Here is a 27695-nt window from a genome sequence, read left to right as displayed (position 1 = left end):
AGTATACTTCAACCCTCTTCCAGCCAAAATACACGCACATCACCTTTCCTATTTTATCACCAGTGTACTGAGCTCATGTTTGCATATTGTAGAGAAAGAAGAAACTCTTTCATTATCCAAGCACTTAATATTCAGGTCTATGAAATTGAGGGTGTGAGTGTTTAGGGTGGGGAGCTGTGACAAGCTAGATTGGAAAAGTCAGATTTTGAGTAACATAAGCAAACCAAATCAGCAGAACCATGATATTAGCATGAACTCGGGGATCAATAATTCCAGTTGGTTAATTAATGAAGGACATACAAAAGGCTGTTTGATCCTAAGCTAGTTTCATTGCCAGAACAATTCTAATTTAATTCTGAGTATCTGAATTAAAGTCATCTCAGATATGTTGCTTACAGCTTGTGTTGGGTAGACATACGGTTCCCCAAAGATGTCCACTTCCTAATCCTCAGAATCTATGGCTATGCTATCTTATATGGCAGATAAGATTTTGCAGATATGATTAAGGTTGAGATGAGACATTATCCTAGCTAACTATGTGAGTTCTTAAAAGTAGAAAAGGAAGGCAGAGGATTAAGAGTGATACAATGCAAGAAAGCCAAGTCAAGCCATGGGTGGTTTAGAAGATAGAGGATGTGGACCAGAACAAAGGGATGCTTTGGTCCAACAAATGTTGCTTCTAGAACTTTTAAACAGACAAGGATCCTTCCCAGAGTCTACAGAAAGAACTGGCAAGAGCTGTGTTAAGCTTTTGTTCTAGACTGATAAATCTGCATTATGTTTAAGCTTCAAAGTTTGTGGCAATTTGCCCAAATGTACAACTTAAGAACTAGTATTTAATTCTAGAATAATCCTATTATTGAATGTACTAATTATTTGAATAGATATTACATATACGTGATTCAAATTCAACTGGGACAAAATGAAAGCATTTAAGCTACCTGGTGACTTTCCACAGGCAAAAATCTCTTTCCAGGACTTTGTATATCTTTCTGGAGGTGTTCTATATTTTTATAACACACACGCACACAAACACACACACATGATTGCATATATACTTATTTATTTGAATTGCTGCCCTATTAAAGCACACTCATATTTTGCATTTTGAAAGGCCTTCTTTAAAAGGTATTTTAGAGATTGAATTGTTTACCACAATTTTCTAATGAATCTAGATTCCTACACTGCATTATTAAGAATGCACCAATGGCACAGAGGACACGACATTCTTTTAATCAGAAATGGAACATTTCATAAGGCAATATAGTAACTTGATGACTGTGACTAAGTGATAAGCATAAAACACAACTGTATATAATGAGATGATGGTTAATCAGACAAAACAAAAAATCAAAGTGATAGAATGGCTTCTTTAGAAATTATCTAGCCCAACTGCTGTAATTTACAGAGGAAGAAAGAGGCCCAGATAAGATAGAGGACAGACCTAAGGTCACCCTCTGTTTAAGGGCAGAGGCAGACATAGATAATAGTCATACGAGTCTTAGTCATGGGCTCTTGCTCTTTCCTCTATCCTACACTGTCTCTTTTTCCTTTTTTTTTTAATTAAGATTTTTTTTTTTTTACAGCAGTTTAAAATTCACAGCAAAATTAAGAAGAAGGCACAGTAATTTCGCATATATCCCAGGTCCCTGTACACAGAGCCATCATCAGCAACCCCCTTAAGATGGATACATTTGGGGATGCCTGAGTGGCTCAGTGGTTGAGCGTCTGCCTTCAGCCCAGAGTGTGATCTCAGAGTTCTGGGATCAAGTCCCACATCGGGCTCCCTGCAGGGAGCCTGCTTCTCCTTCTGCCTATTTCTCTGCCTCTCTCTGTGTCTCTCATGAATAAATAAATAAAATCTTAAAAAAAAGAGATGGATACATTTGTTATACTGATGAACCTACATCGACAGGTCATAATCACGCAATGTCCATAGCTTACATTAGAGTTCATTTTGAGGGTGTACATCCAGTGGGTTTGAACAAATGAATAATAACATATGTCCATCAATATGGTATCATATGGAGTGTTTTCACTGTGCTAAAAATGCTCTGTTTCACCCATTCATCCCTCCTCCTCCTCTTTTATTCATCTTTTTAGTTTTACAGTAAAAAGTATAGAAAGTGTAGAGCCTTGCTGGGCTAACAAAATCAGGCTAGGAATGCTGCAAAATAGGAAGATAAAGTATTGTCTAAAATAAGATTTAGAGTCAATCCACTATTTTGAAATTATCTAGGTCATACATTTACTATGAGAACCTGATAAATATCTGTGTGACTCAGAATAGATATTCAATAAGTACTTATTATTTTTGGTCTATAAGGAAGACTAAAGTAACCTTGATAACTGGGAAGTAAAATCTTGTTCGGTGACTCAGGAAAGGCTGGCAGAGGAATGAGCCCAAGGAGGATGTGGGGAATGAGTAAGACTAAAGTGATTTGGTATGTTTACTCTCCTAATTCTCTTGTAATATTTGGAAATATGATTCACCATATTACAAAGTGCTTTTGAAGAGAGAGAAAAAAAATAGATGTCTTTTCTTTGGTATTTTACTTACGGTAAGAATTACATTAAAGGCCATATGAAGGGGATCCCTGGGTGGCTCAGTGGTTTAGCACCTGCCTTCGGCCCAGGGCGTAATCCTGGAGTCCTGGGATCGAGTCCCACATCAGACTCCCTGCATGGAGCTTGCTTCTCCCTCTGCCTATGTCTCTGCCTCTCTCTCTCTTTGTCTGTCATGAATGAATAAATAAAATATTTTTTTAAAAATTGACAGCATTTAAACGAAAAAAAAAATAAAGGCCATATGAATTTCTTAAATCTATATTTTTACTTATAATTCAATTCACCTACCAAAACAATATCAAAAGAAGATACCAATTAGTTAATCTTTTCTAATATGCAGCCTAGGTATCAAATTCCAGGGAAACAGAAAGAGTAAAATAGGGTTTAGACACATTTTCTCTGTTATGAAATGTATATGATGGTTAAAAGTGTGCGTTCTCCAGAAATTGTGTACTACATGGAAAAATGTAAATGGCAAGTATGTGTGTACACTTATATTTTATTCATACATATATGCACAAACACCTTGGCTACTATCAAATTATTCTAGGGTTATTTTAAAGATTTTATTTATTTATTCATGAGACACAGAGAGAGAGAGAGAGAGAGAGAGAGAGAGGCAGAGACACAGGCAGAGGGAGAAGCAGGCTCTCTGTGGGGAGCCTGATGCGGGACTCAATCCCAGAATCCCAGGATCACCCCTGACCCAAAGGCAGATGTGTAACCACTGGAGCCACCCAGGTGTCCCTATTCTATGGTTTCTTAAACTTGCTTTAACATTTGCTATAAATTTATAAGTAATGGGACTGAAACATCCTTTCACTTTTCTAATTTGCTTAAGTGGAAGAGTAATCATAATGTACACATTTAATGAAGACTTTATAGAGGACAATTCATATATAAAACTCTATGAGGGGGATGGCACCTAGGTGGCTCAGTTGGTCAAGTGACCGACCAGCTTTCGATTTAGGTTCCGGTCATGATACCAGGGTCCTCAGATCCATCCCTGAGTTGGGATCTGCACTCAGTGTGGAGTCTGCTTGAGATTTTCTCTCTGTTTCTCTCCCTCTTCTCTTCTCCCTGCTTATGTTCTCTTTGTTTCTTTCTAAAAATAAATAGATTAAAAACTCTTAAAAAAAAAAAAAAGAAAAAGATTCTATGAAGATTGAAGGCATCTGAAGTACAAATTGTACTACATCTTCTCAGTCATCCTAGGACTCACTCAAATGCCTTAGACATTGTAAGAACCCAGTGCATTTCTGGTCACATTCATGACATGAAAGGAAATAAGACGACTATTAAAGTTGCTATACTTTAAATCAAAAGCAAGGCGAACAGTAATGCTCTAGGGAAATTTCTTTCAAAACTGGAGAAAAATTCACAGTGCAACTAATTTTGCTTAATTGAGAAATGTTACAAATTTGATAACTACGTTAACTCTCTCAGCCTGTTCATTTCTAACAGAAAACGTTCATGGGGTTTTTGAAAAGGTCTTAACCAAAGGAGGCACAATTCCCCAAATATAGTTCAGTTAATCTATGTACAGTAGGTATTTTAAGAAATACTCTATTATCAAGCATTTAAAAAAAGAGTTAATATCTATTCTACCAAACATCTACTAAAGTACTTTTATTGATTTTTCCCCAATAAAATAGTTTTTTTGTATATGACAATGATGTCATTATGATAAACTGAAAAACCTGGATAAACTGACACCACATTTCAATTATTTATCTGTATTTAACAGAATTGAAAATAGTTGATGCTAGTAAAGGAAAGATTTGCTTTCTGGGTTCAGGAGAAAGGATTATGGTGCCTGAAAAGTGATATTAAAATTACTTCAAAGGAAAACTAGCAGGTGAAAATTTGCTTCTAGAACCATAGAAGCAAACAGCAAGAGGAAAAATATAGACCAGGGTATTTACAACAAAGAGTTTTGTTCCCTAGAGTACAGAGCCAGGAAACTGGCCTGCTGTGTTTATGTTTTTAAAGTTCGGCTTCAAAGATTATCCCAGCATGCCAAGAAAAACATAAAATGTTAAATTTTCCTGTCCTCCCTGCTGATAGATCAGAAAACATCAGTAACACTAACTCAAAAAGAGGAATGCTAAATCATGTTAAGGGTACCTGAGACAAAGTTCATGGATGGTTAGCAACAAAATGGTAACACCTCCTCTACAGCTCCTACTCCCAAGAGAGTCCAAATTATGAAAAGTAGGAGCAGCCTGGATTTGACTGAATACAGGTTATAAATGGAGAAGTATGATGATACAGATCTCAGAGTAAAAGCTACTCATCATGTGTTACTCTCAAATGATGCCCATCAGGCACTTTTCTTCTTAGCTCTGAAGTCAGTAAAACTTAGAGAAGGCAAATTTACAAATAATTAGAATGAGACCTTTGGATACCGGTCAGTAAATTAAATGTACCTCAAGTTACTTCGGAGAAGAGTAGAAAAATTCAAATATATTCATTATAGATTCAGTGCTCAAATTTCTTACATGCATAATGATACAATGAGGCAAGATAATGAAGAATCAGAGGAGCTTTTTTACAAGAATATATATAAGGTTTGTGAAATTAACTGTTTTTTAAAGAAAAGAGACAGGGAGACACTTGTTTTCCCCACAATTAGGTCAAAATCTCTTCTTGTTTTTTATCAATCCATGAGATTTGGGAGAAAAATCTCTCAAGATAGTTCAGCAGGACCCTAGCACGGTCAGTTAGTTGATTGGGACCAATATGCCCCCAAAATACTTGAATTCAGAAAACTGCACACAAAAGTATTGAACGGAAAGGCTTACAAACATGGGATAACAGTGACCCAAGCATAATAAGACCAGAATGGCACATAGAGAAATAAAAGGATACGGATATTCTCTTAGGAGGACGACAGTAAAATTTACCACCTAATTCTTTTCCATAAACTCTAAAATATATCATTGTATAGAATGAAACTGCCTGTAGTGAAATTTTGACAACTCCCCTCTGTGTGCTAAAATGCTGTCAGGCTGAAAAATCTGAACTCTTTGTGAAAATTGTTCATTTTTGACAGATTTATCCTACTTTTATGTTTGCAGTCTTAATCACAGGAATGTGAAAAAGTTAGCTTTATACTCAAAGAGTTGGAAGCACTATTAGCATAATTTAGAGGTACTAGGGACATCTTCATGGCTCAGTGGTTGAGCACCCCCTTAGGCCCAGGGTGTGATCCTGGAGTTCTGGGATTGAGTCCCTGCATGGAGCCTGCTTCTCTCTCTGCCTGTGTCTCTGCCTCTCTCTTTCTGTGTCTCTCATAGATAATAAATAAAATCTTTAAAAAAAATTAGAGGTACTAAGCATTTATATTACAGTTATCTATAAAAACCAAAAATTGTCAGAAGTGAAAATATTTATTTTATGTATTGAATTTGATTGATTTTAAGATATTATTTATCTATATGTGTATCTATACACACACATATACACGCAGCCTGTTTCTGTTTCATTCCTTTGCTCACTGTTACTAAGTGGTTAAGAACGTTGGTCTTTGTCGGACCTTACAAGGCTGAGATGACATAGGTTTCAGTAACCCTAATCAAAGTCATATAGTACGGGCATTGGTGGTAAAGGAGTGTCGTGTCATGGTTAAGAATACAGGTTTTGGAGACACAAGACCTGTGTGTCCTCATTGCAGTTACATCACTTACAGACTCAGTAGCCTTAGTCATATTAATCTTTTAGCATCAGTTTCTTCCACTGTAAAATACAAGCAATAGCAATCCTATTTCAAAGGATTGTAGTAAGTTTTTTTTTTTTTAAAGCCATATATATGAATCAGACTGCCTGCCACATATGCACCTAAATGTCAAACTGTATTCTCCTTGTTTATATCATAACTATCTCATACTTTCTTCCTCTGAGACAAACAGGACAATACCAGCACAGCCAATCAAATCTCTTTGTACATAGGGCTTTTTAGGTTGGTGATTAGGAGATGGTATTTGGAGAGGATATTCCTAGCTGAGGATCAAAGCAGTGTCTTTTTTTTTTTTTTTTTAAGATTTATTTATTTATTCACGAGAGAGAAAGAGAGAGAAAGAGAGAGAGAGAGGACAGAGGGAGAAGCCGCCTCCCACAGGGAGCCCGATGTGGGACTCGATTCCCAGACCCAGGAGCAGACGCTCAACCACTGAGCCACCCAGGCATCCCAAAACCACGGTCTTTAACTGAGGAACACTGAGCAGACTGGTTAGCCTCCTGGAAATCCATTTCTCCATCTGTAACACAGGAATCGTGACAAGATAGGTCACCAAGCAGGGTAAAGTCAACTATGGTCCATAGGCCAAATTTTCCCCATGCCAGATTTTGTATGATCTGTGTTCTAAAATTGTTTTCCAAGTTTTAAAAAGTTAGAAGAAGAAGAGTAAGTAGATGGAGGAGAAAAGGAAGACATAGAGGAGAAGGAGGAGGAAGATTAATCAGTAGTGGCAGCAGCACTAGAGATTGGGCATAATCAGCAAAATCTATCATATTTACTATCTAAGCCTTAACAGAAAAAGTTTGCTAATCCCTGCCTTTGAATTACTGTGAATACTAAAGGAGCCAATGTATGAAATATACTAAGCAGATGATTTGGCATAATTGTAGTTACTGTCTTGCTACTAACATTCTAAACCTTCACCAGGACAGTAAGAAAGTACATCTCCTTAAGTCACCTTTAACTGCTCATGTGGAAATACCTGATTTTTCTAAACTCATCAGAAAGAACCTTTCTTTCTTTCTTTCTTTCTTTCTTTCTTTCTTTCTTTCTTTCTTTCTTTCTTTCTTTCTTTTTTCTCTTTTCTTCTTCTTCTTCTTCTTCTTCTTCTTCTTCTTCTTCTTCTTCTTCTTCTTCTCTTCTTCTTTCTTCCTCTTCCTCTTCTTCCTCTTCTTCTTCTTTAGATGTTATTTATTCATGAGAGACGGAGGGGCAGAGACATGGGCAGAGGGAGAAGCAGGCTCCCTGCGGGGAGCCTGATGCAGGACTTGTTTCCAGGACCCTGGGATCATGCCCTGAGCTGGAGGCTCAACCACTGAGCTATCCAGACTTTCCAGAAAGAACCTTTCAACAGGGTCCCTTCTCTGGATAAAGAAATATGCCAAATAAAGCAGAGGAGATGTACAATGTTACCTTTGCCAGGAATTCTTTGGCAAAAATAGTTTATACCATTTTGTTTCATGTGGCTGCATTTAATGAGAGTGAGTCCTCCATCAAAGATCTCCATAAACACACACACACACATATCAAGTATTGCAGGTGATGTTTTGTGTGTACCTATTGTTCCCTCAGTGTTATCATAAGGGGAAGTCAGGTACTACAGGATTCAGAAATGACAGAAATTCCCAATGTGATTTGGTATGATTTTAGCTCTGGGAAATTTTTAAGCTTAGTAATTGCTGACTGTCCCTGTTGCTCTTTTATTATTAATCAGCACAACACAAGACGAGAGAGTGGGGGTTAGCTACTTCAGAAAATGCATGCTCCAGATTTTATCCATAAGGTACAAAGGTGGAAATGAAACAGAATATGAATAATAAAGATTGAGATACATATTCTATGCATAGTTTGATCATCTTAATTAACCCTTGCACTTGCCAAATGTAGTAGAAGACTATGCCTTTTCCTATATTAATCTACAGGGGTGATCCAGTGACTTCTCTGAAATCACAAAGAAGTCCACAAGAGGTAGGCATCAAAATAAAATAGCTAACAAGAATGACAGCACATTCATTATTCAACTAATAACGATACAGCTCCTGACATGCAAGCTGAACATGAAAAAGAAGATTAATTCATCTGTTAAGAATTGAGAATTCATGTACACAGTAGTCAAATTTAATCTAAAAAGGAACATGTATTTACGGGTTTTCTTTTTTTTTACCAGCATGAACATTTGGTTAAACATGGAAACTTATTCTTGGTTTATCAATTGGTTTATGGAAAGATAAACTGTTTTAAGGTAATATGAAAATGAAGACAATGATAATGTTGATGGTGTCTGTTGAATATTTAACTCTGCTAAATTCTATTATGTATTTTATAATCTCATTTATCCTCACAATAAATCTGAGGTAGTTGCTATTGTTATTCCTGTTTAACCAATGAGGAAATGAAGCCTCAGTTTAAATTATGTTTGTTTTCCCCATATACTCTGCCTCAAATCTGTGGCAATCTCATGGAAAGTAGAATCCCTCAATTTAATACTAAGGACTTTGATTTAGAAATACCCTTTTGAAGGCTACTTAATTTCCATATTCATCTAAAATAATTTTTTGAAATATTAGTCACCATGTGTCATAAAGTCTGAATATCCTTCTTAGATACCAGAGGTTTAACCCAAACTCTGATTTTCTCACGTTATAAATTTACATCGCTCAACTTCTCTGTGGATGCAAAGCTATCAGAGAACTGAAAGAAGAAATGCATCCCCAAATTTCATTTGAATTGGGTATGTTAAAAAAAAAAAAAAAAAGGGCAAAGGCTTCTGAGAAATCTCTTTAATTCTTTGGAGAAGCAAAGGGGTATTGTGTTTGAGAAGCAAAGGCAAAGCCAGCTTAAGAGAAGAAAAAACAAAAGTCAAAGCTGCAAATAATGAACTTTAAAAATTCTGAAGAAAAAAAGAAAACAACCCTGCCACAAAATCATATTCTTTAATTATAAACCCCGAAATGTAGAAAGGGCAAAAACTGCTCTTTTTTTTTTCTGTTTTGCTTTAGAAATCTGTTACTATTTGTTAGAATGAGACCCATTAATTTTAAACTATTCTAAGGAGAAATTTAAAATCATATGTGGCAAATAATGAACATGATAAAACTAAACCACAATGAAACTAAACTAACACGGCTAACTTAACAACAATACTAAATACAACTACAAATACAAAAGAAAAAGAGACATTTGGATTTAGTAGGGAAAAAACTGAGGTGAAAGAGAAATTAGTAAAAGTAAAAAAAAAAGTAAACTTTTTTTTGTCACAATTGATTATTTTTTTAATTTTTTATGTTTTTTTTTGGTCACAAGTGATTTTATTAGAATAGGTATCTCTTTTTTATTTTTTTTATTTTATTAGAATAGGTATCTCTTTTATGAATTCATCAACAGATATTTATTAAATGCATATAATTTGCTAAGCCAATGATTATTTAGCTTCATCTTCCTCAGAATCACCTTCGGGAACACTTTCAAATTTCGTAAGAACTCTGACCTCAGTTTCTGTTTTGATCTCTTTATCTTCAATCCAGGGAGAAAAGCCTGTCCATCCCTACACCAAGAATTATTCTGGTAATGAGGTGCAGACGCTGATGAGAGGAGGAAGTCCAAATACATTGGGGTAGAAAAGACTGTGAAGAAAGTACGATGAGGGATGAGGATTCAGAATGATTATGGCATAAGAATCTGCCTTAAAAGATCCCTTCTAATGGGAGAAACAGGCAAGTATCCAGAGAGTACATTTACAATGTGTTAAGTGCCATAAGAGGTACAACAGCAACAAAAATAGGAAACAAGCATCTCTGTTTTGGGAGAAATCATCACAGAAGAGACAAGGCTCCAGATGGCTGTGAGGTAATGTGACCATATGATCCTCCTGACACCTCATTCAGACTTCCTGCTTGGTAGCTCCCCCTTTTCTTCTCAAGTGTCCCAACTTGGATGATAAATGGTACAATCATCATTGCAATCTTTTTTTTTTTTTTTTTTTTTTTGAGAGAGAGAGCATGCAGGCATACTTCCTGAGGATGGGGGTGTGGGCGGGGGGGGGAGGGGGGGTTGTGGAGAGAGAGAGAAAGAGAATCTGAAACAGGCTCCACACTCAGCACAGAGCCCAATACAGAGCTGGAGTCCAGGACCCTGAGATCAGGAACTGAACCAAAACCCAGGGCCAGATGTTTAACCAACTGACCCACCCAAGGGCCCTTCAAAGGCCAGAGGAGTTTGCCTCCAGAGTGATGAGAGGCAGCATCAATGTAGCAGCCTGTGGGGTGTTCATTTGAGTTGAAACAGCACAGAGACCACAGCAGTTCATTGTGCAACAGTTTGGGGTGCAAACTGCTAGGAGTAAGCACTGGGATATGAGATTTGAGATGCAAGCAGGATCTGATTATGTTTGTATTTTCCAACATGGTTGCAGAATAATTGTTTCGGGAGGTGAAATGGAAAAAAAAAATCATTTTTTCAAAACATAGTAGTTTCTTTGGGTTTCTCTCTGAATCTGACATACTTCCAAGAAACAATGGAAGTTCCTATGACTGGTTGAAAGTATTCCTTTGAAGAGGGTAGCTGATAAACTGGACAAGTGACTCATTTTATGTATTTTATTTTCAAAATTTGCATAATATATGTACCCTCTAACCATAGTTAAAAATAAAGGAGTTCAAATTATTTCCTCAAGGTCACATATGAACTAAAGGGATTAAACTCAAGAATTCTGATCAGAAGTCATTCTCTAGTTATCCTTGATCTGTTCTTTTTTTTAAATCTACGGTGAGCTCAAACTGATTTTATTTTCATTTTTTAAGAAAATCATTAACATTGTTTCTATTTGATACACAGAAAAACCCAATGAATAACTCTTCAATTTCTCTTCACTGTCCTGACATAAAGCTATTCGTGTAAAATGCATGGGAATTTTTTGAGCTGCTTAGACATGAAAAGAGTTTAAGAGATAAGAAGTTATTTATGTGGAAGTAATTGTGAAAGCAACAGCAATCAGTGACTTTCTTAGAATAATTTGCAGTTAAGATCTATGCTCAAAATGGTCATTAGTTCACAAGCAAACATGACAGAAAATTGAAGGAGCCATCACCTAACGTTTACCTCATTTGGGCTCTGCGACTTACAAATGAGCAAGTGCCTCTTACAACTCTGCTACCCTATTCTTTAAGTCAATCAATCATCGTGAAGTATATTTGAGCTCCTCTTCACTAAGAATATCTTCACAGGCAAAGTGAACAATCACTTCTCTTTCCTTTCCAGGAACCTCAATAACAGGAAGCTTTTATTTGCTGCAAATTGGGAGAAATAGACAACCAGAAATGAATCATGGCTATTCAGATTAGTATTATCTCTTAAACTGAATTCGTGGGAAAACATCACAGTCATTACTTAAGAAGAGACAGGTGTTCTCTTTTTAGAATAATTGGTTTAAAAACCAACAAATTTGGTCTTTTCAGAATGTATTACAAGCAGAAATTCCCTTCCTGTTTTGAATACATTAGTAAAGGACATCTCAAAGGTATAAACTCCTACAGTAGAAAAAGTACTAAGGACATAATGATGCAATAATTCATCCAGTTACGTCTTTACCTTGGGAGGACAAAATTACCCCCTGATTAATCTTCAGGTAACAGTGGTCATTTTTCCAAAATGATATTTTGTGTTATTATTGTCAACTAAACTAGGTCACATGTTACAAACTAGTTTGACTACAAAAATTAATATGATCTGGTTGGTTCTCTTAAGGCAATATAACCTTATCAATTATGACTGCACCTGTAAGTAAGTTATGGCATCATGAAGATGATACCTAGCACTTTTTTTTTTTTTTTTGTAAAAGAGATTTCCTAGGAGTCAGTATGCAGATCATTATAAATACTAGGAATTTATTCTACATTCTCAAACCTTTTAATGTAGTCAAATCTATTTTTAGATTTAAACTTAATGTTTTTCTATTTAGACATTAAATAAATAGAAGGCTTTCTCATTTATAGTATAAAATTGGGTGAAACTGTGACTGCACATGTTTATGATGTAGACTATGTGTTAATGTTAAGGTCAAATTTCTCATGACAGATCCACAGGGTTTATCATAAAACAACAGGGAGTCAAGAAAATAAACTGTAGGATTTAAACTATTGTTTTGAGTTTGGGAAACATCCGATAGCTGTATGCAGGACAAACTGAGATAGGAAAGGAAGGTGGAATTTGCTTCAACGTGGATGGAACTGGAGGGTATTATGCTGAGTGAAGTAAGTCAGTCAGAGAAGGACAAACATTATATGTTCTCATTCATTTGGGGAATATAAATAATAGTGAAAGGGAATATAAGGGAAGGGAGAAGAAATGTGTGGGAAATATCAGAAAGGGAGACAGAACATAAAGACTGCTAACTCTGGGAAACGAACTAGGGGTGGTAGAAGGGGAGGAGGGCGGGGGGTGGGAGTGAATGGGTGACGGGCACTGGGTGTTATTCTGTATGTTAGTAAATTGAACACCAATAAAAAAATAAATTAAAAAAAAAAAAAAAAAAAAAAAAAAGGAAAGGAAGGTGGAGAGGAGTATCTGAGATTAGAAACTGAGAGTTAATTGTTGCAAGAGGGTAGGTGAGTCATGTTGGGAGCTTGAGATAGTTCTCCTGTTTCTCAGTCTCCAAATGCTTAAAATGCTTCCATCTCTTGGAAACAACGACTTACATAGCAGTCATTCTCAACAGGTAAAACTCTGGAGGATGTTCAGAATCTTGATGTGTATTCAGGAGATTATAATACTTTAATCTCTCCCATCCCCCTACCTGGATAGAGAATAGTTGGCTGAACCAATGGGAGTAGAAAGGGGGATTCCAAGATTATGTGACTAAAAATAAATAAATCTGGTTTACCAGAATTTGAAACAAATGGACTCAAGTGAGGTGTTTTTACTGTGTCAACATTGTTCTACTTTCTGTTTTTGATGGTTTGAAATAATATGGCAAATGCTTTATTTCAGAGTAATCAAATTCATGATTACATAAATAAACGAACAGCCAACTATTGTTATAGGAGCTGTGTGATATTCCCAAAGTTTAATTTAAATTATAAGTGTTTATGACGAATATTTGTTTTAAGCTATGGGCACTTAATTTCCCATAATGTCATAGTAAAAACAAAAAGAAAGAAAGAAAGAAAAAAAAAAGAAAAGAAAGAAAAGAAAGAAAAGAAAAGAAAAGAAAAGAAAAGAAAAGAAAAGAAAAGAAAAGAAAAGAAAAAACTATTTATTTTGAAATGAGGAATTTAAATAATATATATATAGGCCAGGTCAAAACCTAAAAGTATAATGATTTGGAGTGACCAAGAAAAAGTTAAAAGTTAAATTGAGTTAGCTTTGCTAAAGAAAAAAAAGTGCCATGTAAAAATTTTAGAAAGGATCTTTCCAAAATGATTAAAATGCGTCTTAAATGTCTTAATGCTTAAACATTCTCATTTAGATGGAAAATTCAGCTATTCAGGATGACTCATTTACTGAGGGATTCAAATAGGAAAACTTTCATTCTATTTTTCATAATAGGTGTTGAGAAAAGGGCATGGTTCATTCATGCATTTGCAATTTATATCGTACATTCCAGTTTTAATTATGGAACACTTTTTCAGTACCTTTTTGAAACCTTCAGCAATTGAGTTACATAATGTATGTTCTAGTGTATGAACATACTTTGGAAAAAATGAAAATAATTAAAAATTAATTACATCCTGCTGGTAATGAAGACTTATTTCATTCCTTAGAGAATTCTTTGAAAGTGGACGATCAGTCATTTTTATTATGAAGTACCAATTAAATACTTAAAGTTCAAACTTGTCAATTAAAAAGAAACTTAGCATGCTATTACTTAGCAATACTGTCTCATGCATAATTAGAAAAACTAAACAAACTAATATATTTTAAATTATGAAGAAATAAAGATTTAAATGAGTAAGATTCTTGTATATAATTGCCCACATATTTGATAAACCTTAGAAAAGAATCTGAGATCTTCCTTTAGCAAACCACAAAGCAATTCCTTTCCTCAGAAAATTTGATAATTAATTGGTCTGTTTTTAAGTTTGTCATATAAAGCCTACATAGGACATTTCTAAGCTCTGAAGTTCTTCTTTTGTTAATAAAGATCAACATATCTATATTTTTTACTTATATCATTTGGTGAAAATTGTGCTCAGAAAATATATATATATATATATATATATATATATATATATATATATATATTTCATTCTAGTAATAGATCTCTTCTAAAATTTACGGTATACTTATTTAACAAAAATATTCTGAGAATAGGTGAAAAAGTAAACAGTATACATAGCACAGCTTTAATATGTGTTTACACCATAAATGTAGGCATTTCTAATATCATAGTTCCTATATTAAATTTTATTAAAATCTTTCCCATTCTTTACTTAAATTTTCAATGTGAAGAACTGACTTCATGTTAGATCCCATAATTCGAATGAATTTAAATTTTAAAATATAGAATACACACACATATGTATAGAGGAAACACAGTTTGAGATTTCATATAAAGAAGTCCTATTTTGGAAAATTCTATTTTTTAATATTTATTTATTTTAAAGTAGGGAGGCAGAGACCGAGAGAAACTCAAGCAGATGCCATGCTTAGCTTGGAGCCCGGTGTGGGGCTCGAGTCCATGACCCATAGATCATGACCTGAGCTGAAATCAAGAGTCAGATGCTCAACCAACTGAGCCACTCAGGCGCCTCAGTTGGTTTTCTTACCCATAAACTTGTCATGAATCAACAGAAGGATGCAGATTCTTAAACTGTAATATACTCTTTTTCTATTTTAAAATGGGTTAGTATTCTGAACAAAGTCAGATGTAGATTAAAATCTTGGACCTAGGGACGCCTGGGTGGCTCAAATGGTTTTGTGTCTGCCTTGGCTCAGGGCATGATCCTGGAGACCCGGAATCGAGTCCCACGTCGGGCTCCCTGCATGGAGCCTGCTTCTCCCTCTGCCTGTGTCTCTGCCTCTCTGTGTGTGTGTCTCTCATGAATAAATAAATAAAATCCTAAAAAAAAAGTTTTCACCCCTAAACTTACTAGCTATATGATCGAGATATAGTTAAACCTTTTTAAACTCCACTTTATTTGTAAATTGAGAAAAATAAGACTTCACAGTTAATTGAAAGGCTCGGTAAATTTTAGTGGTTACTATTGATGATAGTGAAACTGCCTCTATAATGATCACACTAAATCCCTATGTTGTGCCTAGTTTGAGAATAGAAAGGAAAAAAAAAAGGGAGGTAAATCTTGGGAACCATGTCATAAAGATACATGGTTGAATATGAAGGTATTCAGACTGGAGAGGAAGACTATTTTCCTAAAAGAGGCAATTTTTAGAGGAAGACTATTTTCCTAAAAGAGGCAATTTTTAAATTTGTGATAGGCTATTATTTTTCAATTATTGATTTACTGCATTCTGCTCCATAGGGAAGTGGGAAGAAGTTACTATGCTGGGACAATGAAATCAATTCTCAACAGCAGAATCCAATCTCAAAAATGGAACCCATGTGATACAAAGAATATCAGAAATTACACAGGAATTTCAATATAGGGAGAGAAGATGGATACAATAACAATAATCTCATTATTAATCTCATAATCTCAACAATAATCTCATTCTTTAGTATTTGATAACTAAGTTACATATATATCCAATTACATATATAAATACATATAAATTTTATTTATAAATTTATTTATAAATTACAAATTTAAATATATATATATATAATTTTTGAAAATCATATTCATTTATAGAAACAGATCCATACTGTCACAATTGTGGTCAAATATCAGGTTATGTAGTATGTATTTTTAGCCTCATTACTTTCTTCACTTTATTTTCTGTATTTTTCTTAGTTTTTTTCAGTTTTAATTTATGTGCTCTCATTCTGTTTTATGTACCAATGTAAGCCATCCTATCTTTTTCTGGATTTTTTTGGAACTATTCTATATCTTGATGTGGTGGTGAATTTATGACTGCGTTTTTCAAAATCGGCAGAAACCTACACTAAAATGGTTGTTTTTTTTTTTTTTTACTCTATATATTCTTTATCTTAAAACAAAGGAAAATATTTTTGAAATAAGATACAGTCTTAATAAAAATAAAGAAAATAGTTATCTCATTAGGAATTCTGGCAATTTATATTTTATAATTCTTTTAAACTGAAAGAAAAACAATTATTTTTATTTTTATTTATTTTTTTAATTTTTTTTTAATTTTTTAAAATTTATTTATGATAGTCACACAGAGAGAGAGAGAGAAAGAGAGGCAGAGACACAGGCAGAGGGAGAAGCAGGCTCCATGCACCGGGAGCCCAACGTGGGATTCGATCCCGGGTCTCCAGGATCGCGCCCTGGGCCAAAGGCAGGCGCCAAACCACTGTGCTACCCAGGGATCCCCAAACAATTATTTATAATGGGTTTGTTTTGGATATGAAGTTCTACTGGAATGTTATTTCCTTTTATAGGCATAAACTAATACTGAAATCCCCCCCAAATGCTGTTTATGGTGTTACTCCATAATATTAGAGAGAACATATGATGAAATTTTTAAAGAATACAGTGTTAGATATGATGTGGCAAGATATTATTTAATTCAAATTTAATGCTATGCTTTTTTAACACAGGAGTATACTTTTATATTTGCTAAATGTTAGAATATTTGAAAAATAATATAAGGATAACTGGAAATTTTTACAAAACTCTAGTTTGTGAATTAATGCCTGAAAAGCCTATGTAATTAGCAGAAAACAATAATTTATCTTATGTGACATATTAATTAAAGAGAAATGATACTTTCCATTGTGATGTTAATGAGTTATTCACAAATTTTGTCATTTATGGCATATAACAGCAACTCCTCCTGTGCCTTTTTCCCTTGCCTCTAACAACCTCCTAGGGCATACCTAGGACAGGAAATTAAGAACTGTTAATAAATTTATTTTAATTAATTAGTTTCTGTTCCAGATTGTTCTTTATCTTTTCTATATTGGTGAATGCCATCAGTATTATCAGCATCACTTTGCATAGCATTTTCTCTTTTTAATAATGAAGAAACTCTTAAGTGATCAGGATACGATTTCCTGAAAATATAATTTCTGTTATTGTTACTGTAAAATGAGAGTTTTTGAATATAAAATATTTGCTTTTGTCAATAAATTAATAAGCCTATTTTGGATGTATGGCTTATTACAATCATGATATAAGAATTATTTTTGGGTACCACATGATGAATACCATTGTATTTTTTCACAAAGGGGAATGGCTCTCAAAATCCAAGAAATTATATTACAATAAGTATGCAAAAACACAATGGTCAAACGTTAGAAATTTTTTTTTCTGATCAAAAACTAATTTAGGGTAAACAATATATCCTTATTAGTTTATAAGGTCATATATGGGAAAACAAAGAAACCAAAAACTATAGTTTTTTAAAATTCAATGTTTATAACTATCCAATATGATGATGTCCTTTTCAGGTAGGTGATTTGTTAAAAAGTAAAAAAACAAAAGCTATGGGGAATGTAATAATTTTGTTGTTAACGGCAATAGTAACTAAAGTAAAGGAGCCTTACCAAATACCTTCCATCTTTTTTTATTCCCCTTGATCTTTCACAACCATATACCATTTTGAGTATTATTTCATCATTTTATGAAGGCTTTTCCAATTCTTTCTCCATTTGTCCATTTGGTTTATTCATTTAAAGTCTGTGTCCTGAAGTGGACTGCATCCATTTTTGGTAAGAATCGCAGTTCTATATATGTTAAATTCAGACACACCACCTACCAAATAACCTCCCTCAAAACAAAATGAGTGAATCCATGAATGATTGTTTCAACTGTAGGAAAAAGAATTAAGAGAACTATTTCCTGAATGCTAAAAACTATTTACTGATCACATTCCAAACCTTATATGTTTCTAATATGAAGAAAGGGGTGTTTTTGAAAACAACAACCAAAACCACAATGAATGACCTTCTATTAGCATTAGTGCAGGTGTGAATCAGCAGAGACAGAAAACCAACAATTCTGTAGATAAAGCTGTAAATATTATCCAGCTCATATATATGTTCAACTATCTTAGGTATGTAGACTTCAAGTTCATAAGGGAAAACTTCCATTGTCCAATTACATTAACACTACACAGCTAATATTACCGAGCCACAGTGTCAGTAGATATGCTAACAGTCTTATTTTTCTGGATTATTTATGGATGACTCCAAAATGGCTTAGCATACTAGGCAGGGGGACGGGAGGGGTATTAAAAAAAATTCCCTTTTAAGGAAGTAATTTTTAAATATACCATCGCAAAAACTCCACTGTTTATTCATGACCAGAGTTTTACTCTGAAAATGTTACATTAAATTAATGTTAACAAGGGAAGTTTCACTAAAACCAGTAAGAATAATCAAGCACCATGGGAAGGACGAAGTCATTGCAATATGACAGTTACTGTAAGAAATCTCTGATAATGTTAGTAGTAGCACTGGCATTGGTGAGATTTTATTTGGTTAAAGAAAAAGAGAAACCAAGGAAATAATTTGAATGTATTCTGAAAATCTCTGGCAGAAGAGTACCTGGAACATATTCCATGACTTCTTCCGGTTACCGCTATAAGTCAGCTATATTATCAGTCAATAGGAAGACATGACTCAACATGGCATGGACTCAAATTTCAAACCATTATCAAGAATATATTTTGTTTCCAAGTAAGGAGTTGATAATATTTCTGAAATTTGTTTACATCTTAAAAACATTGTCATTGACTTCATTTGAAAGGTGTCAAGTCTCAGAGCTGTTGAGGTTAATTTTGCAGATTCTGAATCATTTTGGAAATGATTAACATTAAGGAAAAGGGGAGCATCAGAGATTGAAAACTGGATGAATTATTTTTAAAATATTAAATTATATTTTATAAAAGACTTTGATTTGTCCTCACTCTACGGTTTCTAACCACTTGCTAATGCTTCTTGTAGGAAGAATGAATGAAGTATGAATATTTTCTCTCTTTTGTTTTTTTAAAGATTTTATGTATTTATTTATGAGAGACAGAGAGAGAGGCAGAGACATAGGCCGAGGGAGAAGCAGGCTCCTCACAGGGAGCCCAACGTGGGACTTGATCCTAGGACTCCAGAATCATGCCCTGAGCCGAAGGCAGACACTTAACCGCTGAGCCACCTAGGCGCCCCTGAATATTTTCTCATTCCACAGACTTGTCTTCAGATATTTGAAGACACCACTTAAGAAAGAGAAAAGATCCCTCCTAAACCCTTTATTTATCAATAATCTCAGTCTCCATTATGTATCTAACCATTTATGCAGTTAACATTTGTTTGTTACTATGTTCCATTCATTGTTTTAGGTATTTTACAGATATTATCTCACTAATTCTCCTTAACAAACCTGAGATCTAAGTACTATTCCAATTCCCATTTTATACATGACGATACTGAGACAAGAGAGGCCAAGTAACTTGCCCAAAGTCGCACAATTAGTATGTGAAGGGGCCATTTTCAAATCCAGGTAATCGGATATCATAGACTTTAGCTAAATATCCTGTTCCTTCAACCTTTCATCAAATGGATCATAGTTCCTTGAATATACAACAATGGAGCTGTCCTCCATTGGACAAACTCTTACGTGTTGGCGTTGCTCTTAAAATCCGGTGCCAAATATTCTGAAACAAATTCTTAAGAAATGGTCTGATCAAATGGGAAAAGCATGAAATTTTATCCTTTCTTCTAGGTGCTTTATGAATATCATCATCACCATCATCATCATCCATATCATCAACACAGTGACTGCATTCCTATTTCCCACCTCATAACCAAAAGTATTGATACAAATTTAATCCGTGGCTCCCCAAATCCTGTAAGCTTGCGACTGACTGTGTGGACTATGTTTGACCCATTGCATCCCCAGTGTATTATGCAATGACTGGCAAAGAGTGACTCAACTAACATGTATTTTGCTGGCTGAAAATGACTGAAGTTCCCTGCCCCCCTCCCATGCACAACTGTCTAGCAGAATCTTCTCATTTTGGAATTATATAGCAAACAAACCTAAACAGAGGATTCTACATTTATCTGTGTTATACTTTAGCTTCTTCACTTTAGGTCCTTGAAAAGCCTGGCCTATCCATTTGATTCTTGATTTTATATTCTGGTCTACTAATATATTACTTCCATATGATCTGCCATCCAGCAATGCAAATTCTCACACCTTCTATATCTTTTTTTTTTTTTAAAACCTTCTATATCTTATCAAAGTTATTGATTTAAAATGTTCAACAGGAAAGGGTCAATGACAAAGCTTATCAAAATGCCCAGAAGATCACTTTCTCAGGCTGACTCTGATGATCTTGCAATATTTGTCTTTTTATTTATTAAGATTTATTATATTAGAGGCACGTGCGTGGCTCAGGTGGGTAAGCGTCTGCTTTCTGTTCAGATCCCAGGGTCCTGGGATCGAGCCCAGTGTCAGGCTCCCTGCTCAGTGGGGAGTCTGGTTCTTCTCCTGCTCCCCCCGCTCATGCTTTTGTGCTCTGTCTCTCTGTCAAAGAAATAAAATCTTTAAAAAACAAACAAAAAGATTTATTATATTAATTTGGTCAGTTTTATAAAAAAATAATACTACACAATTTGGTTACTTGCCATGACTGGACTTTGTTCTAGTGTGTTACCTCCATAACTAAATGATAACTCTCTCACCTACAGGGCTCTTACTTTAACTCCCACAGCATTCAGGGAAGCATTTTGCGCATAATAGACTCTTACTGAATGGTGAACAAATGAAATCAAATATTTTGATTATGGCCATGACTCATCTAACAAAGAATCCTCATTGACAGGCTTTATATAAAATTTCCTGGAACTATCTATTTTTAAAATATCTCCTCTCACCAATCAAACTTGTCTTGGCTTTAAGAACTTCTGGCACTTGTCACTCATATGAGACCCATATATATGACATTTACAAATAAGGAAAAAACATTTCTTTTTCTGATTAAAAGTAATCTCTTAAGTCTATGGAAATACTTAGTCACCCATTCCGCTTAGCCTGAGAGGAGACACTGCTGACAGTGGCATACAAAATGAATAAAGTAAAGCAACATCACCTGCCCCAATCATAGTGAATTCACAAAGTGAGTCATAGTATCTTCTAAGTTAATAATGTCAAGAAATGTAAGTTTAACCTCTGTTTGGCCCTTAGGCAAAACTGATGATGTATTAAAGTAGTCCGATATTAGTATTTTCATATCATTATATCAAATACTACATAACGCCCAAATGCATGGCCAACAGAAATGAATTTCTGATAACACCAGGTCTAGTCAATGGAGCCTGGGAATGCTTCTCTTATCAAGATCCAGAGTTCTTAAGTGGGCTTATGATGCATCAAAGTCACTTATAATTAGAGGAAAATATCAGCAGTAACTATGGGATTCTTTCCAATTATGGATTTCTTGCTGCTTGAATTAAGATTTCTTTGGCTCTAATATGAATCAGACTAACACACTCAAACTATGTCTATCAATATTTCTGGGCTGGAGAGCTTATAATTCTAGTATTTTTGGTAAGCTGTCTGACTTCTTTACTGGCAGAGTATTCTATCAGACTGAATTTGTTATTAAAAGATAATTGCTTATTTTTTGTTCAAGTAATCTTCCATTTTCTATCCGTGTAGTAGCTTTATGTTATGGAAAAAATAAAATAAAAGGGAATTACCGTCACTGTCCTCAGTATGTGAATGAGTACATGTTTATCTGTACTATTCTTTTGAAACTGAAAGCAAAGGAGTCAAACGTGATTTTTTTGTGTAATTTGACCATTTTTCTCATTTGTCTGAGGCTTATTATGTTTATCTGTGGATGACTACTGTAATATTTTTAGCACTACTTATTAAAACTCATCTCTTGAAGTCTTGCTCAATATTGCTAATTAACTTCTTCATTACCATAAGCATGCTGCTAAGCCACACTACTGTCATAAAATGTTTTAAATGAATAAACAAAATCATGCAATATAAACAATGATACAGCTGCTCATTGTTTATACAGCTCAGCAAATAATAGCCAAGTGCTACAGACTGAGTCAGTGAATATTATTCTTTCTCATTAATGGAAAAAGAAAAGAATTTAGTTAAGCTATGCATGTCAAATAACAGGGAGCTCACAAATTTAGGATGCAGTCAGCATTACATCTCTGTCTATAGTACTCATCGGTACTCTGCCAAAGCATAACTATGCTCTACTCATTCCATCTCAAGCAGTATATAATCAGCCCACTTTAAGGCTAAAAAGAATTGCTTCAGAATTTAAAAGGATCAATTCCATCACATGTTCATTCTAATTCATTTAAGATCTTGAGTACCGAGCTAGACACAAAATTAAGAATTCGATAAGTATTTATTAACAGAGAATTATGTGAAATTTTTAGCTTTATTATGTAAATTAAGGAAATCTAAAAGGCCTCCAAATTATCTCAGAGAGAATATACTTAGAATCTAAAATAAGTCATCATGATGGTTATTGGTAAACTAAGAAACATCCATTGTTTTCAGATTTTTCCTTTTTCCTATAGTTTAGAAATGCAAAAAATTCGTAAGATTTGTGTGAGGCTTTTAATACGATAATAAAATAAACATATTTCATTTCATTCTCTTTTAAACACGAATAACAGCAGAATTGCCTTACCTCCTACCCAGAATACAGTCTAAACAAACTGAACTTCATGCAATGAGAATGACTGTTATTTTCAGCTCTAAATTGGGGGGGAGAGTTTGGGCATAAAATTAATAGAATTAAAGAAAACTAAAGAAAAGATCTTTAGAACAAACAACTTCTACTCACCCCAGTCACTAAGCCAAATATTTCTAGGGTTAAGTCTGATGATACATACAAAACAGGTGAAGGAAAAATAATAAAGGAAAGTTTCTCTTAAAAATAGTTACTTCGTTAAGTGAGACAGAACCTCTACACACAATTTTAATTTAAAAACGAAAAAAAAAAAGAGAAAAAAGTTTGAGTCTCCTTTAAGCATGTCAGAATATTTAATTCAAAGGATTCACATTGGAAAATGTGCTTTTAAATCTTAACAGTCTTATTGGGTGAAGGCCACCAGATGTTCCTGTCTTAAAGGAGAAAAGTAAGAGTAGCCGGGGGCTGGACCAAACGGAGGTTACACATTCTCGGCGTTCACCCAGACCTCAGCTGGCAGAGAGAAGGGTCCCTCATGGCCACCGTGCATAGTTAGGACAAATGACCATGGTCAGATAGTGTGATTAGCCTCAAGACAGCAGCACGGAGTTTCCAAACAGCTCTTCATCTGCCCATGTTCAGAAAGACAGTGGGAATTGACAAGGGGACACCATCACGTGCCAAGACCATGTGTTAGTCCATGTGGCAAATTACAAGCATAAATGAAAGATTCAAAATTCCACCTACTCCGACTTTTGGGTATGAAAAAAAAAAAAAAAAAACTTTGCCTTAAATTAAAATAGAGAAGTCTGAGGTTCTGCTCATAGGGAGGATAGGACTCTGCTGGTTACTATGTTCCTTCAACTACAGTGACAGGTCTAATTTATTTTTCTACTCATTTTCCTCCTTTTTTTGTTTTGTTTGGTTTTCCCAACACATGGACAGACCATGAGCGGTTGCAAAGCACTGCATGATTGCCTAGAGACTCTAACTGCTCTTCTCACTGTGTTAATTTATTACAGCTATTCAAGGTGAAGATGAATGGCACCTTGCTTTGCCAGGACAAGCTTGAGAGGGGACGTGTCCATCCTGTATCAGACTGCTGTTCTTTTCTGTCAACCACACAGGTAGTAATTCTAGGAGGACACAAAACAGGGTCATTTAATAAAACAAAGTGGTACATTTTACTTCCAGAGCAGCCTTAGCCCAGAGAGGGGGTAGTTAGTATACATTGCTCCATAGATTCTTAACGCATTAAGAGAGTATTTGTGCCAAGATATAAATTCTCTTTAAACATTAGAGAATCTAGAGTAGTGATTATTTTCCAAATCCAGAATCACCTCTAAAAAATACTATCCCTAGGCCTCACTTCATATACTGAATCAATATCTTAGGGATGGGAAACAGACAGGAAATCTGCATTTTCACATGTTCCCTCAGCTGTGAGTTATTGGTCTCTTTGCAGTAGTAATTAAATAGAAAATGGGAAACACTTATTTAAAGGCAATTGACAAAACAGTCATAGAAATTCTAAAAACAAACAAAGTTTAATATTTTTATTATATTCTATAATACATACTAACCTTGCAAGGATTATGCTTATACATTAATTCTCAAATTTAGCAGGTCATTAAAAACAGATTACTGGGATCCATCCCCAGAGTTTCTGATTTAATCTAGGATAGAACCTGAGAATTTATGTTTGTAACAAGTTCCTCAGACCAAACTTTGAGATCCATTATCTCATATAACGTAGGCATTGGTTATTTGTAATCGGTTTGCACACCCTAAAGTTTTATTGTACAAAGGAATATAAAAAGAGGCTTCCAAAATATTTAAACCCCCTGATCAGCAGAACAAAGGTATTTGCCTCCCAAAATAATTACACAAAATTGTGATAAAACATGCTAATGGTATCTCCATAAATGATTTTTAATATCATTATACCATGAAAATGACCAGTAGTGCTTCTCTCTCATCAAAAATATTCATCAAAAAATATTCATCAGATATCTTGTTTTAATGGTCAATAGTCAATGTTCAATGAATATACTTAACTACTCTTTTCTAAGAAATATAAGCATGAACATAAAAAGGAAATGTGTATAAATTAAAAGAATAATATTGACAGTTTCAAATGGACATATTTACCTGTTTTACTGTCAAATCTAAAAGAAAAAAAAGCTTCATTTCTGATTAGAATTGTTGACTCTCTTTTCATTAATATTCAGTGCTGTCATATGTAAAGTATTAAGAAGAAAGAACAGACTTAAATTAGGGTCACTTGTGCTGAATCCACATCACCAAACCAAGGTTTAACACTTAACCTAATTCCAGGTTCAACTTTTTGTTCGAATGTTATATTAACCAGATAGTCTGCACTTTTCTAGTCAACACCAATGAGGTAATCTGCCTCAGAGACCTCTCCATCTCCTAAAGGGAAATGAGGATTGTTTTTTTGCCTTAACCCTCCCCCTTCTTGCCTATAAAGTCTTCCTTTTTTTTTTTTTTTTTAAGATTTTATTTATCTAAGGAGGTGGAAGGGTAGGGAAGGAGGGAGAGGAAGCAGATGCCTTACTGAGTGCAGAGCACAGCTACCACAACCCTGAAATCACGACCTGAGATGAAATCAAGAGTTGGAAGCTCAACTGACTAGGCCACCTACATGCCCCTAAAGGCTTCCATTTTGTACAGCTCCTTAGAGCTCCTTTCTACTTGCTATATGGCTTGCTGCCTGATTCATGAATTGTTCAATAAAAACAATTAGATATTAAAATTTTATTTGATTGAATTTTTGTTATTTAGCAAAACTGATGGTTCACTTTTTATGCCCCTCTTTTTAAAAAAGATTTTAGGGGACCCTTGGGTGACTCAGTGGTTTGGCACCTGCCTTTGGCCCAGGGCATGATCCTGGAGTCCCGGGATCGAGTCCCACATCAGGTTCCCAGCATGGAGCTTGCTTCTCCCTCTGCCTGTGTCTCTGCCTCTCTTTCTCTCTCTGATATACATAAAGAAAATCTTTAAAAAAATAAAAAATAAAAAAGATTTTATGTATTTATTCATAGGAGACACAGACAGAGGCAGAGACATGGGCAGTGGGAGAAGCAGGCTCCCTGTTGGGGGAGCCTGATGCAAGACTGGATCCCAGGACCCCCGGGATCATGACCTGAGCCAAAGGCTGACAATCAACCACTGAGTCACCCAGGCATCCCTGCTTTTTATGTTTTTCCCTTTTTCAATATTTACCCTTATAAGTAACTGGTGAAAACTTATGGTTTGATCTGTTTAAGTCAAAATCTATAGAGGAGGTAGCCCGGGTGGCCCAGCAGTTTAGCGCCGCCTTCAGCCCAGGGCGTGATCCTGGAGACCCGGGGTCAAATCCCATGTCGGGCTCCCTGCATGGAGCCTGCTTCTCCCTCTGCCTGTGTCTCTGTCTCTGTCTCTCTCTCTCTCTCATGAATAAATAAATAAAATCTTTTTAAAAAATCTATAGAGGGTATCACTATACCAAATAATATAATAAAACATTGGAACTATTTCTACAGTTTCTGGAGTGAGAGATCAACCTACTTTGTCATTCCATATTTCTATATAAGAGTAGATTCAATCTGTGTTACACACTTTTCAAGGAGAAGAAGTAAAGTCTTTAGGAATGTCCAATACTTTTAAGAACTATACATTTTTCTTTTATAGTGAAGAAAAAAACAAAAATACCCCCAAAACTAAAAGTAGAGTAAGTCTTCTCTCTTATAGTTTTATTCTCTCAGTAAGATTTTGTCACTTTCTTATCTGTGGGCCTGGTTCTAACTACTTAGTTGGGTAACTGTCCTGACACAATTAGAAGGCCTTCTTATATTTCATCATAGAATTATAGATAATTGGTGTTCTATTCATGTGGAATATTAGTTCAGTTTTTAGAAATGTATTTCACTACTTCAAAGACAACATATTCACTGAAGAAATTTGGTAAAACCCAAAAAATCTCAAATCTGAACAATTTAGAGCTTAACTACCATTAAAACTCTGAATTATATGCTATCCTCATGAATCATTTTTAAAGCTTTTTATAGAAATCTTCAAATATAAGCAAAAGCAGATAAAATGTATACTGATCTAAATTCCAACTCATTTAAACCAGCTTTAAAAAAAGAACACAAAATTTTAGCAATACATAATGAACATTTCCGTATCTCTGAGTATCCTTATACCTATGGTTTTTTAGTTGCACTGTTGAGATATTTAATAAATGACCTGATAACTATATACAAGTTTAGTGGGAAAGGAAAAATCAATATATTAAAAAAGAATATATACTTTTTTTTGGGGGGGGGGATTTCTCATAGGAGAGATTTATCTACACGGAAATAACTATGCAACTTATTCATATATAAACCCTGTCCACCATTAGGTTTACACAATTATGGCTTTCCCTGCTGGCAAAACTGGGTACTTGAATCTGTGTTGTGGAATTTTAAATTTCTAACTCTGGAACGTGATCAATCAAATCAATAGTCCTATTCTTCCACTAAAGTTTTCTGCGATGTTCCTGAACGCTTAAAAAGTATGGTTATACTAAAAGCTACCATAAGAATCCAGGATACATGGCAAGTTAATACATTCACATTGAGGAGAAAATTTA

At 34.7% G+C, this 27695-nt stretch overlaps 1 protein-coding gene and 1 long non-coding RNA gene across 2 annotated transcripts in view; one reads left to right on the top strand and one right to left on the bottom strand.

Annotated features, from left to right (window-relative positions):
- ADGRL3 (adhesion G protein-coupled receptor L3) overlaps positions 1-27695 on the bottom strand; it is an 866124-nt gene that overhangs the window by 242602 nt on the left and 595827 nt on the right. The gene's annotated exons all lie outside the window — the stretch shown is intronic.
- LOC119865297 lies at positions 10018-25787 on the top strand. The gene is made up of 3 exons (XR_005369053.1): positions 10018-10153; positions 24079-24183; positions 25574-25787. It is a non-coding gene; the product is annotated as an uncharacterized LOC119865297 (long non-coding RNA).

Source organism: Canis lupus, chromosome 13, assembly GCF_011100685.1.
Source record: "Canis lupus familiaris isolate Mischka breed German Shepherd chromosome 13, alternate assembly UU_Cfam_GSD_1.0, whole genome shotgun sequence".
Lineage (NCBI taxonomy): Eukaryota > Metazoa > Chordata > Mammalia > Carnivora > Canidae > Canis > Canis lupus.
This window is presented reverse-complemented; position numbering and strand designations above follow the sequence as displayed.